The 9,130-nt window shown below is 39.5% G+C and overlaps 1 protein-coding gene across 10 annotated transcripts in view; it reads left to right on the top strand.

The window, feature by feature from the left end:
* Positions 1-9,130, top strand: part of CACNB2 (calcium voltage-gated channel auxiliary subunit beta 2) — a 346,152-nt gene that overhangs the window by 331,209 nt on the left and 5,813 nt on the right. The window lies entirely within an intron of this gene.

The following is a 9,130-nucleotide window of genomic DNA, read 5'->3' as shown; positions in this document are numbered from 1 at the left end:
ACCCGCCACCTTAGGTGTATGTGGCTGGCGCCTTAGCCACTTGAGCCACAGGCGCCGAGCCAACTTCTCTGTCTCTTTAAAAAAAAAAAAAAAAAGTCCTAGACAGTGAGCACCGTCTCTCTGGATTGCTCCCATCAATGCCATCAATGTTTTGTCCCTGAAATCAAAGGTACTTTGGCTTATGTAAAGGACTGCCTTTTAAAGTTCTTTTCTGGGTATCCAATTATCCAATTGCCCCCCCCCCCCCACAGATACCCAGAACCCCAGGAGCTCAACACCAACATTACTGAAGGGGTCTAAATGCCCACGAAGACATTTCTATTGAAGACTCTAGATCACAGGGTCATAAGGACCTTTAAGGCTCACTACACATGATATTCTCTGGAAAAAAAGTGTCAATGCTACAGAAGAGAACACTGATCAAACAACAGAGTCTGGAAGGCCTCACTGAAGATGCCACCATCATTACAGAAAAAGCCACTAGGCCTGAAACAACAAACTCCTGCTGGAGAACTGTGTCCGGATGTTTGTGCATAATTTTGTAGGATTTACAGAGCCAATCGAGGAGATCGTGAAAGAGACTGTGTGTGTGGCAAAACGTGGCCAGGGGTGAAGGGTTTCAAGATACGGATGTTGGAAAAATTCAAAAGTTAACAGACACCATGTCAGAGAAAAGTAACAGATGACCTGATGGAGGTGAGCGCTTCCAAACCAGTGTGGAAGATACAGAATCAGCATTGGCAGAAAAGAGAGTGATGTCGGACAATGTGGCAGAGGGACATGGACCCTCTATCATGCAGGCATCAGAGATGAAGCAAACGGTGGACAAAGGACAAGTACCCTATGGAACATATTCAAATAAATCAGAACTAAGAAGTCAGAAATGATGATCTATTTCTATAAATACCAAATGTGTCTGCCTCTCCTGCCTCCCCCTGCCATCTCTGAGACAGCAAGACCAAACCCTCCTTCCTTCCTCAGCCTACTCAACGTGACGACGAGGAGGAGGAGGAGCTTTATGAAGATCCACTTCCACCAAATGAATAGTAAACATCTTTTCTTTCCTTTATCTTTTAAAAATTTTTTATAGCTTACGATATGGTAAGAATGCCATATATAATATGCTTGGCACACAATATATGTGTTAATTGACTGTTTATATTATCTGGAAAGCTTTCGGTCAACAGTAGGCTATTAATACTAAACTTTGGGGGAGTCAAAAATGATACGTAGATTTTCAACTGTGCAAGCAATTGGAGTTCCTTACCCCAACATAGTTTGAGGGTCAATTGTACATCATATGATAGGACCCACTCATTTGATGACATTTAACAAAACTGCCTCTAGAAAGGCAATAGTTACATCCCAAGGCAGCGGAAGAGCTGGGAATTCAACTTAGGAATTTGAGGACACAGTTCAGCTCATGATAGTCTTTCATTTAGTTCTGTCTACTGAGGAGCTTTTGCATCTTTTTTCCTCCTCTTTGATTATACTTCTGTTCTGGGTCATAGCACCTATGACTCTCCTTTCCCTAACTTAAAGGACTCGTTTTGCATTCATCTGTATGAGTGCCTTACTGTCCATAAGCTCTGTGTGTTCAGGAACTGGATCCTTTTCTGTCATTGCTTCATCCGTACATACCACGGTGATGGACATATACTAGACATTCAGTAAAAACTTTATTGGATGAATGGGTGGTCATGCCCTGTGACTGTTTTCTACCCTCCTCTCCCACCCTGAGGTTTGTGACCTGTGTTTACACAATATTGGAAAATGACTTGGTACTCACTATTTGTTATAGATCACAAGTTTGTGCTTCCTCTGGGGCAAACAAGTTCTTTTCTCTTATAGTCTTTATTATTATTTTTTTGATTAACATGAGGGTACACAGAATTAATTCCAAGTTGTATTTGAGTCCTTCACCCAGGGGGTGTGCCATATATTCCTACACTGTATCTATTAGGTGGGGGGCTTACTAAAGAGGGCTCTGCCTTCTCCCTTCTTGAATTTGTCTTCCCATATGGGCCTGTTTTGTCCATCTGCTAGTTTCAAATTAGTATTGAGTACATGGAATGCTCATTTTACATTCTTGAGATACTTTACTAAGGAGAATGTTCTCCATTTCCATTCAGGTAAATACAAAAGACGTCAAGTCTCCGTGTTTTTATGGCTGAACATATTCCACTATGGGTTGACGGGCACTTGGGTGGTTTCCACCTTTGCAATTGTGAATTGAGCTGCTATAAACATTCTGGTGCAAATGTCCTTACGGTAAAAATGATTTTTTTTTCCTTCTTGGTAAACAACTAGTAATGGCATTGTATGATCAAACGGAAGGTCTGCTTTTCTCTCTCGCGATTCTCTATGCTTCTTTTCAAAAAGGCTGTATTACTTTGCAGTCTCACCAACAGTGTACAGGGATTCCCTTCTTTTTCTATACCCTCACCAACATCTGCAGCTTTGGGACTTTGTGATGTGGGCTATTCTCACTAGTGTTAGCTGATATTTCAAGGTGCTTTTGATTTGCATTTCTCTGATGCTTAGAGATGATCATTCTTCCTGTGTTTTCCAGCCATTCTTCTGTTGTCTTGGGAGGAGATTCTGTTCATTTCTCTTGCCCAGTGATTAACTGGATTGTATGCTCTCTTCTTTTTGATTTGCTTGAATCTCTATAGATTCTAGTTACTGGCCCCTGGTCAGATTTGTAACATGAGAATATCTTCTCCCAAGTAGGGTTGCTTATTTGCTTTGTTTATTGTGTCTTTACCTGTGTGGAAGCTTTTTAACCTGGATCAGGTCCCATTTGTTTGTTTTGGATGCTGCTGCTTTTGTATACTTCTAAGTTGTAGTTTTGCTGACATTTACAGGAGGAGGGAGAATTACTGTTACTACTGTAACTGTTAGGTGGGAGGTTTATCTGATGCTAGAAAAAGATAAAATGTCTATTACAATATCAATACTAGAATCTTACATTGAAGTCAGTTTTCTTACCGATTAAACCGGTTTCTCTGTAACATATTTTTCTAAGTCTGTGCGATATATACAGCTTCTCTATAATGTTTAATATTTTTAATCATTAATGTTTCAAAGATCTAACTAAAGTTGAACCAATGCTTATGGTTCCAGTATGAGAACCTGGAAATCATGTATCAGAAGAAGAGTAAACAATTGGACTGAGTTTTGAGACAGAGACAACTACTAGGAATATATTCTTTTAAACATTTATTACCCTGAATTGCAGTTAATGCTATGATGGGTGTAAGGCTCAACATGGGGAATTTAAAACACTGGTATGTATGTATATATTATTTTTAGTAGAGACAGGGTCTTGCTCTTGCTTAGGCTGGTCAGAACTCCTGAGCCTCCCACTTATATATATAATTATACATATATTAATTGGTGGTCCCCAAATCAATAACACCAGTAAGACGGGGGCATTAGTTAAAAATTCGCAGGCCCCATCTACTGATTGAGAAACTCTGGGAGAGCCCTCTACCAGCTCTACTTTAGGCCCACAGGTGACTCTATTGTACCCAAAGTTTAAGAACAACCTAGTTCAAGCCCATCTCTATACAGTGAAGAACTGGAGAACCACAGGATGTGAAAGGCTGTGGAGTGAGGTACCTGGGCAAGTATAAAGCCGATGCTAGAAACCAGAGTTATGAATATTATCTGTCCAAGATTGCTTTCCACTGGGTGGAGCCATGTTTCAGTGATTTCAACTGTATTACTTGAACAGTGCCGTCTCTCTTCTAGGAAGAAAGAGAGTCAATACTTTATGGAGAATAAAGAGCTAATGATAGAAGGGTTTCCAATGGCATTAAGAATTACTGCGAGGTTTATGGACCAGTTATGTCTTAAATCTCATTTCTTCCCTCCTTTTGACCAATCCATTCCCAGGGTAGCTGTGTATGTCTTGAGAAATCAAGCACAAGTTTATTATGTTGCTCTGATGGCCCATCTACCACAGTGGGAGATTTTGATTTCATGTAAATAGATTTGGCTGTCAAATTAACCCTTTCAGCACACTTTCTGGGTGCTAATTATGTACCAGGCATTGTGCTGAGGGGCAGAACAGCAATAATTTCATAATGTTCTGAGTTTTTAGTCCATTTCCTGCTTTTTAGAAAAAATTTTAATCAGCTTGGCACCTATAGCTTAGTGGCTAGGGCACCAGCCACATACACTGGAGCTGGCACGTTTGAACCCAGCCCGGGCCTGCCAAACAACAATGACAAATACAACTAAAAAATAGCTGGGCATTGTAGCAGGTGCCTGTGGCAAGAGAATCACTTAAGCCCAAGAGTTTGAGGTTGCTGTGAGCTGCGATGCCACAGCACTCTACTGAGGGCAGCAAAATGAGTCTCTGTCTCAAAAAAAAAAAAAAAGAAAAAAGAAAAACTTTTAATCATGCCATTGAAATAGAGTGAGATTATGTGTTAACAGAGGTAGGTACAAAGTTATACTTGAGGTTTATTACATATAGATGCTCTTTGACTGACAGTGGGATTACGTCCTGATAAACACAATGCTAAGTTGAAAATATGAGTCAAAATGCATTTAACACACTTAACCTACTGACATCATAGCTTAGCCTGCCTTGAACATTTACCGTAGCCTGCAGTCACGCAAAGTCACCTAACACAAAGTCGATCTTAAAATAAAGTGCAGATTATCTCACGTCATTTACTGAATACTGCACTGAAAGTGAAAAACAGAATGGTTGTATATGGGTACTTCATGCACGGTATTGGTTTTGCATCACTGTAAACGGCAAAAGATTCATGCAGTCTGAAGAGAAAGCAGGGTATTTTTACACTCCGGTAAAATTAAAATGCCATAAACCGTTTTAAGTCAAGGGCCACCTGTACGCAGCATGGGTTCCTCCTTTCCATCTTACAGATAAAAATTCTTAGGTTCACCATGTTATCTGTGGATCAAATACTGCTCTGAAGTGACGAGGCCTCCTTTCTGCCCAAGCCACTTTGCCACTTGTAGTGGGAAGCAAAGGTAGAATTTACAGGGCGGAGAAAGGTGGTTAAAGAAGGCTTCAGAGGTTTTCTTTAGGCAAGGCAGGCGCTGGTCAAAATTAGGAGTTTTGTGCTCAGCGATATGAAAACAGCATTGAAATCACCATTACATGACTGATACTACAGCTGCCTCTGGGTTTTGCTAATTTCTTTCTACCCACTCAGCTGTCCCCCAACACTAGCCACAATGAAAGTAACGACCGTCTCTGTTGTCACAGTATTGTTTGATTACAGAAACCTCCTTCAGAATAAGTTAACTTCCCCCTTCCTTCTTATCTTGGAGAAAACATTATGATTCCCACTGGATATTGTCATAGACATTAGAGATACTAAGCATAGGAAAATGTAATTTTGTCTGTTTTGATACCGTGAGTATAAAAAACCCATGATGTGGGGAGATAAATAGGGTTTGCCCCGTCTTCAAGATGCTGACCTGCCTTCTTTGACCAGTTAGGGCAATTCTAAAGGACCAAATGGACTTTCAGACTTTTTTTGTTTCCAGTTTCAGATATGAACATCAGGGAAGTCTTTGACATTTCACTTTTGAAGTATATTCTGAGCATTTGTAGTCTGTCAAAGGAAAATCCTTGGTGAGGATACATTTCTTTTTGAAGGCATCAGTTGTACTTGGAAGTTAAAAGTATTTTCATCGGAATGTGGCATCTCTCCTGAAGGCTGTATTTACTAATGTCACACTGGGATACTGGAAGGCCACTTTAAAATCTTTTAAATTATCTCAGTTTTCCCCCTAATTAAAAAAAAGCTTAAAGTATTTGTATAAGACTTTCTAGAAAGATAGGGACATGTATATACATGTGTGCATACATATACACATATATGTATTCCTATGTATTAATATAATTTCTATATAATAGGAATAATTTTTAGATATTAATAGAAGTTCCAGATATATAAGAAAATTATGGATTATTTTCTTTTCTGTTTATGCGTTATTCTGATTTTATTCAATGAATGCCTGTTAAATTTATAATAAAAAACATAAATAGTGCTCAAACCTTTAAAAGTACATTTAAGGTATGGGATTTAGCGGGTGCATGAATACTTACTAACAGAGCACGTAGATGAAAATGTTGGTGATCATTTTCTTAATGCTTATGATAAATATTAACTTAGGTTGGAATTTGAGTGTTAGAGTTTGGTGGCCGTGTAGACATTTATAGGGCACAAAGAAGCAGCAAGGTGATGAGTATAATAAAGTTGAAAATCAACAGTTAGCCAGGCGTGGTGGCAGGCGTTTGTAGTCCCAGCTGTTCAGGAGGCTGAGGCAGGAAGATTGCTGGAGCCCAAGACGTGGAGGCTGCAGTGACCTCTGAGGACACCACTGCACTACAGGCCAGGTGACAGAGTAAGACCCTGTCTCAACAACAACAACAAAAATCAACAGAGAAGAGTTAGAATAAATGCTAATAGTGGTAATATTTTGGAACACTAATGAGAAGAAATACTAGAGTGCCATTTTCATCTTTAAAACTTTTAGAAAAGAAAATTCAAATATATGTGAAGGTAAACAGAATATTATAAGGATCCCAGGGTACTCAGAACCCGATTTCAACGATCAGCTAGCTACTCATGCCAATCTTGTTTCATTCGTCATCTTCCTCTTCCTTCTCTGCCAACCATCCCTGGGTTATTTCCAAGCGGATGCCAGCCCTCCTAAGGGCATTAAGCTCATTCACTTAGTGCTTTGCATTACTTAGTGCTTTGTAATAAATGAGGACGCTTACTCATGTACGCACTGCAAGTTACTGTTCGCCCTACCTAGCATCCAAACAAGGTCTGTACATTATGGATACAGGATCTCTTAAGTCTCTCTTATTTTATAGTTTTTTGTTAATTTTTAATTTTTTTTTTTGAGATGGAGCCTCAAGCTATCCCCCTGGGTACAGTGCCATGGCATCACGCTCACAGCAACCTCCAACTCCTGGGCTCAAGCGAGTCTCCTGCCTCAGCCTCCCAAGTAGCTGGGACTACAGGCACCTGCCACAACGCCCGGCTATTTTTTGGTTGCAGCCGTCATTGTTGTTTGGCGGATCTGGGCTGGGGATTCGAACCTGCCACCTTAGGTGTACGTGGCTGGCGCCTTAGCCGGTTGAGCTATAGGTGCTGAGCCGTCTTTGCTACTCTGAATAGTGCTGCAGTAAACATACGTGTATTTTTCTGATAGAATGACTTATTTTCCTTTGGGCAGATACCAATAATGGAATTGCTGGATCAGTCTACTTTCAGTCTTTGAGGAATCTCAATACTGTTTTCCATAGAGGTTTTATTTATTTACATTCCCACCAACAGTGCCTGACCATTCTCTTTCCTCCACATCTGTGCCAATATCTTTTGTTTTTTTTCAGTTTTGACCGGGGCCAGGTTTGAACCCGCCCCATGCCCTACTCCTTGAGCTATAGACGCCACCCACTATCTATTGTTTTTTGACTTTTTAATAGTGGCTATTCTAACTGGAGTAAGAGAGTATCTCACTGAAGTTTTAATTTGCATTTCTGTTTAATGATGCTAACTTTTTTTCACATTGGCCATTTGTATGTCATCTTTTAAAAAATGGTCATGTCCTTTGCTCACTTTTTAATGTTTTTCTTTTTCTTGAGTTCCTTGTAGATTCTTGGTATTAGTACTTAGTCAGATGCATAGTTTGTGAATATTTTCTCCTATTCTATAGGTTGTCCATTTACTCTGTTGTTAATCTATAGGTTTGTGTCCTTTCTACTTCGTGATTTTTTTTTTGCTTGAGAAAAACTGGATTACTTCTCCTGTAGTTTCACATTTTGAATTTTATTAATAGCATTACATTCATTGGTGTAGCAGTTTGTGATTCTCTGGCTAGTATTTCTTATAAACTGGTAAATCCAGAAGCTTTATTAAAGTTTGATAATATTTTTGTTCTTGTAGCAAGTCTATCACAGGTGTATGTGACCAAATAAATCTAGTATCTAAAGTAGTTGGGGGGTCCTGTAAAGACATCTAGGTAAACAAAAGTAATTGGGAGGCAGAGATATTAGTGAATTGAATTTTCTAGAATAATATACCAGTTAAAATTATTGCCAGGAGTCTTTTAGCATGAATCCAGATACTTAAGAAGAACTGAAAGGAGTTCATAGGTCCAAGTTAGCTGGCCTGAAAGAGTCATGGAAATGACCCCCAGGACTGCAGTGGGAACTGTGAGTTACATACAATGCATTGTAGACCTTCGCCTGCTCTGGTAGCTTCTGGCTATTTAAATTATTAACATTGAATTTAAAGTTAAGTTGTTCATTCAAACTAGTTGTATCTCAAGTGCTTGGGAGCAGCACATGGTTAGCAGCTAGCACACTGGGCTGCGTAGATAGAATTTTCTGCAATGATGGAAATATTCTCTATTTAGTCAGGTTTGGGGTTCTTTGGAGCGAGCATGGGGCAGCAGATAAACTCAATGTCATTTTCTTGGCATTCAAGTAGATTTTAAAATATGTGGTGGTAAGCTCTCAGTAAATGCTATAGTTTGGATTTCTGTAGTGCTGTCCTTAGACAACTGCCCTTTTAAGACATGCTGCTGCAGCCTCATTTCTTTGTTGGTGGAAAGTATGAGTACTGTGCCTATGAAGATGTTTGTTAGAGACACCCTTCACGTCTCTGGTTATGATGTTGCTCAGCCTGCTAATAAACAGCATACTGATAAGTGACACATAAATAAAAGGAAAGCTGTGAGAGTTGCTGGGGTAATATGATCAGAAACACATGAATGGTATCTCTTAAGTTTCTTAGTAACAGTTTTATGAAATGATTCCACAGAGTGAAGGTTTTATAACACCAAAAAATGAGTTAGAGCAAGAACAAAAAAAATTTAACTGTAACAGACATACAGTATTATTCAAAAGTAAACTTTAAAGCTAGTTGAGCAGGCCATTCCTTAAATTCTAAGTGGTATGGAGAAACAAAACTTTCCAAAAGGATATCTTGTTATCAATTGTATTGCATATAAATATTAACTTAATGGGCTCGGCGCCTATAGCTCAACCGGCTAAGGCGCCAGCCACGTACACCTAAGGTGGCGGGTTCGAATCCCCAGCCCGGACCCACCAAACAACAATGAC

Source organism: Otolemur garnettii, unplaced genomic scaffold (genome assembly GCF_000181295.1).
Source record: "Otolemur garnettii isolate 467f Iridium unplaced genomic scaffold, OtoGar3 scaffold00019, whole genome shotgun sequence".
Classification (NCBI taxonomy): domain Eukaryota; kingdom Metazoa; phylum Chordata; class Mammalia; order Primates; family Galagidae; genus Otolemur; species Otolemur garnettii.
This window is presented reverse-complemented; position numbering and strand designations above follow the sequence as displayed.